The following is a 7,236-nucleotide window of genomic DNA, read 5'->3' as shown; positions in this document are numbered from 1 at the left end:
TTAATTTAAGTATTTCACCTAAAACAATGGAGATAATAATGGTATCTAAAGATTTTTTAAATGCTTTTATAACTGAAAAATTAATATATATAAATCACTAGCATAAACCGTACATTTTGTAAGTTATCAGTAATATAAATTTTATTTTTGTCATTATTATTAGTATTAAAATTGGTAATAGTGGTTTTAGTAGTATTGTAGAACAACTTTAATCAAACAGCTACCGTATTCTAAGCAGCATGCTTGATTCTATGGAAGTTACCAACATAAATCAGACATAAATTCTATGCTTAAGATGATCCAGTCTGGTGTAAGGAATAATTAATGTATTTATTATAATGTATTAATTATATACACTATTTTATAGTTAATTTAAATAAATAAACTTTGAATATTCTAGTCCCCTTAGCTGTAACTTTACATTGCATTGTTGTATGTTAATGAATTGGATGCCTATAAATATATGTATATCCATATATGTGTACATATATGGATATATAAATAATATATATTTTTTATAACAGGCTAAGGTAAAGAAAAAAATATTTTAAGCAATATGAGTGGTTTCTAAAATCTGCATATATTTATTTAATATAAATTATATTGGATTTGCATACCAACTTTCACAACAGAAAAACTATACTGAAGCATAGTCATTACAATGAGAAGCTATACACCTTCAGCCATTTGTTAATATCGATTCCTGGTTAAATTCCTTTAAAGTGTTGTTCATAAAATTAAGCAGAAAAATATTGTTAATATTAAAATAAAATATCAATTTTTAACTTATTTGTGTTATACCCCTCTTTTTCTTTAAATGTATTAATTCATATTTCTTTATTTTAAATAGAGTGATTTACTGCAAAAATATGACCAGGTAGATGTTAATTGAAACTTCTTGGGTCAAGGATTATAATTTATTAATTTTTGTATATTTAACAGTGCATAGTTAATAGTCATCACATATTCATAAAAAAGCGAATAAACAAAAAACAATATACCTTCCTTCTAAGAATATCAATGATGCCTCTCAAGTTCATTAGAAATAGCAACTGTGGTCCCTGAACCAGTACCTATCTATAAACTTTTTACAAGTGATCTTCAATGAGGAAAAGAACTTATGCTAGAGTGTAAATCAACTATCTCATAGACGCACAGTTTCGTACTGCTAAATTTGTTTTAGACTATCTCATTGAGGAAAGCACTATAATGATTTACAATCTTAGCTGATTACAGATCCGTACCAAAGTGTTTATCTACCTGCTACTATGGACTAAGAAACTAACCTTGATATTACAAAGCAAATCTTAACACACAATTTTATATCTTCAAACTTTTGAATAACTAGGTGAGTAGCTAGAGGTCATTAAGAAAAAAAATATTTAACCATGAACTTTTTTTCTTATTGCCTTCATTTTCATAAGGTATATATGTGTGTGTGTGTGTGTGTGTGTGTGTGTGTGTGTGTGTGTATGTTTAATTTATGAAGCTCTTTAATTATTATGTTACTCATTACTTTGTCTTACCCACTATCTGTACTCTATAGAACTCAGGAGTTCTTTGATCACAAAACCAACTTACTCCTTAGCAGTAGGACCATGGTGGGGGAAAAAGAAACCAATACAGCATAGGGCTTCTGAAACCAAATAGCTTCTAGGGCCTGCCACCCAGGAAGAAATATTCAATTCAACATACTTTATCCAAAAGGACATGAAAAAAGATTATTGAACAATGAAAAAAATTTACAATGACTACAGATATGAATGGTGTTGTGTAGTTGTGTGGAGCACAAATCTATACAGCCCTGAAATTCTAGGCCAGTGTCAATACCTAAGGAGTTCCAATCAAAAGTTGGGCCCAATAAAAAAAATATAGATGCTTAAAAATGTGAAGCATCAAGATAGGCAGCAATGCTGAAGAGCAAGGCCATAACCAATGGCACTAATGTAAATGGTGAGCTACAACTCTCAGAGGAAATTGGGATTTATAAAAGAGAAAATTTTTCAGGGCTTTAGCCAAATTGGCTGGAATTTCTGACAAAACTCATGTCTTTAAAGAACAAGTGGCCCAACTATAAGAATCAAGAAAATCTATAGCTTTATTTGGCCAGGTATCATTGCACATACACCATTTTATAGAAATCTTAACAGGGATTATATTCAAAATATACTTAATAAATACTGATTATAGCTAAAGAAACAGATCTTGAGAATCTTGCTATATGCCAAGAGCTGACTTCTTATTGTTGTTGGATCACAGGGAAGTCTTAAGGCACTGGTTCCCAAACGTGGCTGCATTTTGGAATCAACTACGGTTTTTTTTTTTGAATACTGATGGATACTGGGTCCCATTCTTAGAGATTCTGAGTAGTCTGGAGGGTGCCTAGATATAGGGACCTAAGTAATTAAAGTATGCAGCAAAATGTGAGAATCACTGATCTAGCATTCCAAAACGAAACCAAAAATCAAAGAGCAAACACTCACATGTGTGAAATATTTGTTATCAATAATTTAAAAATAGTTTACTTCAGTTGCAGTTATTCTTAATTTCTTTCTTTTTAATGCAATTCATTTTTTTTTTTAACTGCCTACAGCACCTGGTATGATTCCTAGGAGGTCTCCCATCCAAGTACTAAAAAGGTCCAACCCTGCTTAGCTTCTGAGATCAGAAGAGATCCGGCAAGTACAGGGCGGCATGGCCATAGAGTTATTCTTAATTTCTAAGAAAAAAGATTATTACTGTGGTTTCATATTTATTTATTACTATTTTTACTCTTATTATCCTCTCATCACCATCTCAAAAATCTTCTTATCGACCTTTATCTTCCAAGTTTTAGTCAATATCAAATATTTGTCACCTGTCTTTGTTCTGTTAAATGCATTGCCTTACGGTTGAGAATGACCCTTTATTTCACAAAATATTGTGAAGAGTTTTAATTGCCATAGTGTATTATCACCATTTATAAAATTATTTTTCTTTCTTTCCTAAAGATTTCTAGTCTACAGGAAATCCTTTCAACCAAGTCTCTCCTGTCTTAGAAGATTATGCACAGAAATTACTTTTTGATAAGCTTTTATTGGCACCTCACATCAATATCTGTGACTTGCTCTATACCAGAGAAGATTTTGCTTAAGCTTTGTCTTCGCTAAATACAGAAATTAAAGGTATGGACCAATTTTTGAATAAGCGTAACAATTCTCTTTTTATGTGCATTATGGAACCATGCATTTGAAAGATGTTGTCAAAGGCTTTTTTGTCTTCTGGTGTTATACGAAAACAAGGTCATCTCAAAGGAGTAGAGGAAACTGAAATGTGTTCCACCTTAATCAGATTCACAGTCATGTCCTAATGTAATTTGTCCTAATCCATTTCAGAAGAAGACAACCATTTATGATTCCCAGAGACCCGTGGGAATAAACGTGGCTATATGGAAATCCCCTGAGTGTTCTATCTACTACATTTACCAGTTCATAAAAAAGCTAATTACATTTTGGAAATGCAGCTTTACGAATTCAATGTATATTTTAATGCAAAAACAGACCTAGGCACTTCAGAGTCATATGGTCCTATTTGCTGGCTGTACACAGATTGTATTTTGGATTTAGTAATTTGTTTCAGAATGAGGAGTGTACATTTTACTGCATTATTCTGACCACATATGTGTCAATGTTTGAGAGAAAATTCTATTTTTAGAGGTTTTACTGAAAAAAAAAAAAGTAACACAACATAGTAATAAATTACCCTGTAGTAAAATACAAACTGATTGGTCCCAGATTTTTTTCCCTGATGCCTTGGAAGATAAATACATTAAGTGGTTTGTTAAAAAAATTAAAATTTTGAAAAAGACCCACCAAATTTCTGTCTCTGTGAAACATTAAGCTATAGTAGAGAATACTGCCAAGGATAATGAGTCTACAAGTTTATTTTACAATAAAATCTTTTCCTTAGATTTTATATTTCATTACAAACCTGTTTTTACAAAAGCAATGTTTTCTATAAACAGAACTGGTAATAGATGACACAGTTCTAAAGCAAGCCAGAAATGTAAATAATCAAAGAATTTTTGTTTACTTTTCTGCAATAATCATAAAATCATACTGACCTAATATTTCATCATTTATTTATTTATTTTCATCTGATGTATTTTTTTTAATCTCTGGTACATTTTGATGTTCATTTGTTACTAAATTAACTCTACTTTGCTCTTCCCAGCCAAAAGTGCTATATCTTTTCATTTAGTCAGTGGTGCAGTTTCATAGGCCAAGCAGCACAAATTATGGATGTGGTAAGAATAGTATAGTTGTTCACTGTTTTGAGGGAGCGTGATCTTTGAGGAGTTCTGGAAATCAGATCTTCCTCCAAAATATGAAAAATCATGAATTAACTAATTGACAAAAATATAATTTCGATTGAACTAAAACAAAGTAACATCTAAATTTAAATAACTGTATCTCTGTGTATTTGTCAAAGCTTCTCTATGCCATGACTAAAGATGTATGTAGCTATTTAATTTCTTAATGTTTGGCCATACCTTTGGTCAATAGTAAGATTTAAATTTCAGACCCCTGACCTTCTAAACACTTGGTAAATGAGTGTTCTCCATCTCGTCTCCCCACCCCAACCCCATTTATGTCACCCAAAAAAACCTTAATCTTTCATCTAGTATTCTTCTCTCCACCTTCCTTTCTCATCTCAAGAGTCCCCAGTGACTTCTTGGGAGATAATTATGCCTGTAGCTCAGGGACCTAAAGTAATCACCAAGCTTGGCACGAAAGGATGCTGGAATGCAAACTGAAGTGCCAAGCAACAAAGATTCAGTACAGATATTAAGAAAAGAGAGTGCATTAGAGCAATTATTCAGTTGGCCCGATTTCTGCCAGACTACAGGATACAGCAAAGAGGCCAAAGCATAAACACCACCTAGTATTACTCATAATGACTCATTGACATTTGTTGTTCAGGACCCAGTGGAAGTCTGCATAAAGATCGGTGCTGTGGTAACAAAATTTCCAGAAAAGAAAAACAAATCTTACAGACTCTTTGGCTCTTAAATAGTACATGATCAACTTCTCTCTGTGTCTCTCTTTTAAGTTTGTGGTTACTATAAGAAGCTTTGTTTAGAGAAGCTGAATCATAAAGTATCACATGTAAAGTCATGAAGTGGTGTTAGAATGAACAGTAAGCTCAGTTGATTAGAGTCTAATGCAGCTGAGAATGAAATTTAGAGTGTGATTACTGAATGAGATGCTGGCATTCACACTGTCACAGTCTATAACCCAAATCCCCACCAGCCACTTATTAATGTTTGCTTTTTATCACAGGGGCCAAATGAAATAGCGCAGAATCATCAACATAACTCGAGAAACAATTTTGAATGCTGTAATAAATGTAAAGCTATCACATCAGAAATGCAGCATGCATCATCAATAAGATGACAAAGTGGAAAAGATACAAACTAAATTATTTGGAAGAAAGTTTCAGATTTCACAGGACTGTCCGTCCCTCTTTGCTTGCAAAAGCCACAGAGTATACTCCTGTAGTAAGTGTTATTTCACTCAAAATTGAAGTTTAGACAATGAATGATATAGCCATCCTTGTTTTAGTCAATATGACATGACTCAAAACTACCATTTTGAGCTTCTTCAATGCCTCTCATAGTGACACCTGCTCCACTTACAAGATCTGTCTAAGCTGTATTATTTAAACAAAAGAATGCAATACACAGCAATGATGCGCTTAACTGAATAAAAGATCATTAATAAGAAAAATCATGTAACTATTTTAATCCTGATTTTTAGTATGTTTCTAACTATTTTTTATAAGCTATACAAAATTCCTGTGGAAGGATTCTTAGAGGTGAAACTTATAGAAAAAATCTTAAACTATAAATGGGCCAAACTGTTCTACTTGCTCCAACCTTTAACATTCACACAGCTGAATGATGATAACCAAAATTATCAGATCAACTGCCCCCTGTCCCAGTTGGCAGCTTAAGGCACTGAATAATGGAATCCATTGAATGCTAAATACATCAATTATCTATTTAATTTAGGATATTCATGGCCTGTGATAATTATTCTGAATACTGGCAACTTCAGTTCAAGAACAAAGTTGTAGTATTAGCAAAGCTTATGAGTTAAAAGACAGTTCTTTCTGATTTTCTTTTCAATAATACTGGTTTTGTGTGTGCCAGACATAAGCATGCATTTACTCTAGATAGTTTCTTTGGACAAAGAATTTAAAGCTAGGTCATTCATGGTTACCAAATGTGACCATAATATACCATCTTCTCACTTATACCAATTGTGAAACAATCTACATTAATTGTTTAATTAGATAAAATATTCATCTTAAGTGAAGTTAGGAACACATTTTGGGGGAAGCATTGAGGAAATGGAAACTGAAGTCCTAAATAATTATTGTAATCAATACTGCTACTCATAACAGCAGCTAATAAATATTTGAAGCAACATATAAATAGATTTTCTTTATTTTCTACCTAACAATTCAGATTGGGGTCTACATGCCTAAATTACAAGACAGTGATAACTGTTTTGAAACTAGTTTCCTAGGTAGGTTTAATTAATCACTCCTTAAGCACTAAATGCATTTGTACTTTGTCTTCTCTATATTAAGGTTATTTATTATTAAATAACATTAGTATGATTGGGTCCATAACTACCCATTTTAATTGCATGTGTTTCTTGCAATATGCAATAATGTTGGTAACCTGTTACCACTTTTTTTTTCTTTCATTTAAGACATAAAACTGGAGAAGAACTGAAGTACCTTGCTTTGATTTGATTTAGTGCTTTAGATCCTAACCCATAAGAGAAGTGACTAAACTTAAATTTTATTTCAATTATTTTGATTTTGAAACTTAAAAGAAGCTGTCACAATGATTTCAAAATTGTTTTCTCCAAAACAAATGTAATCTTTGATTCAACTGGGCCAATTAGAAGCATTGTAATATAAGTACAGGACCGGAAAATTAGGTCAGCTGAATTGTCCAATGGTGACAATAAAATGCTGTGCATGAATATTTTCACATACTTACTGTAATAATTCTCTACATAAATGAGCCCCATGACATGAACCTCAGAAATGCCTGAGTACTAATTTATTTTACTTGCTGCATATGGCTATGAACTAAGGCAGCTTTACCATATACTTTCAAGGAAGAGGAAAGACTATTTCTGAAACACTTTTGATACCAATTTGGCCAATGAAGTCAAT

The 7,236-nt window shown here is 32.2% G+C and overlaps 1 pseudogene; it reads right to left on the bottom strand.

Annotated features, from left to right (window-relative positions):
• Positions 1–2,584: 2,584 nt before the first annotated feature.
• Positions 2,585–2,706, bottom strand: LOC112477683 (annotated as a pseudogene).
• Between the last annotated feature and the right edge of the window lie 4,530 nt (positions 2,707–7,236).

Source organism: Pteropus alecto, unplaced genomic scaffold, assembly GCF_000325575.1.
Source record: "Pteropus alecto unplaced genomic scaffold, ASM32557v1 scaffold121, whole genome shotgun sequence".
NCBI lineage: Eukaryota > Metazoa > Chordata > Mammalia > Chiroptera > Pteropodidae > Pteropus > Pteropus alecto.
Note: the sequence above shows the minus strand (reverse complement) of the source record. Positions and strands in the feature narration are given on the sequence as shown.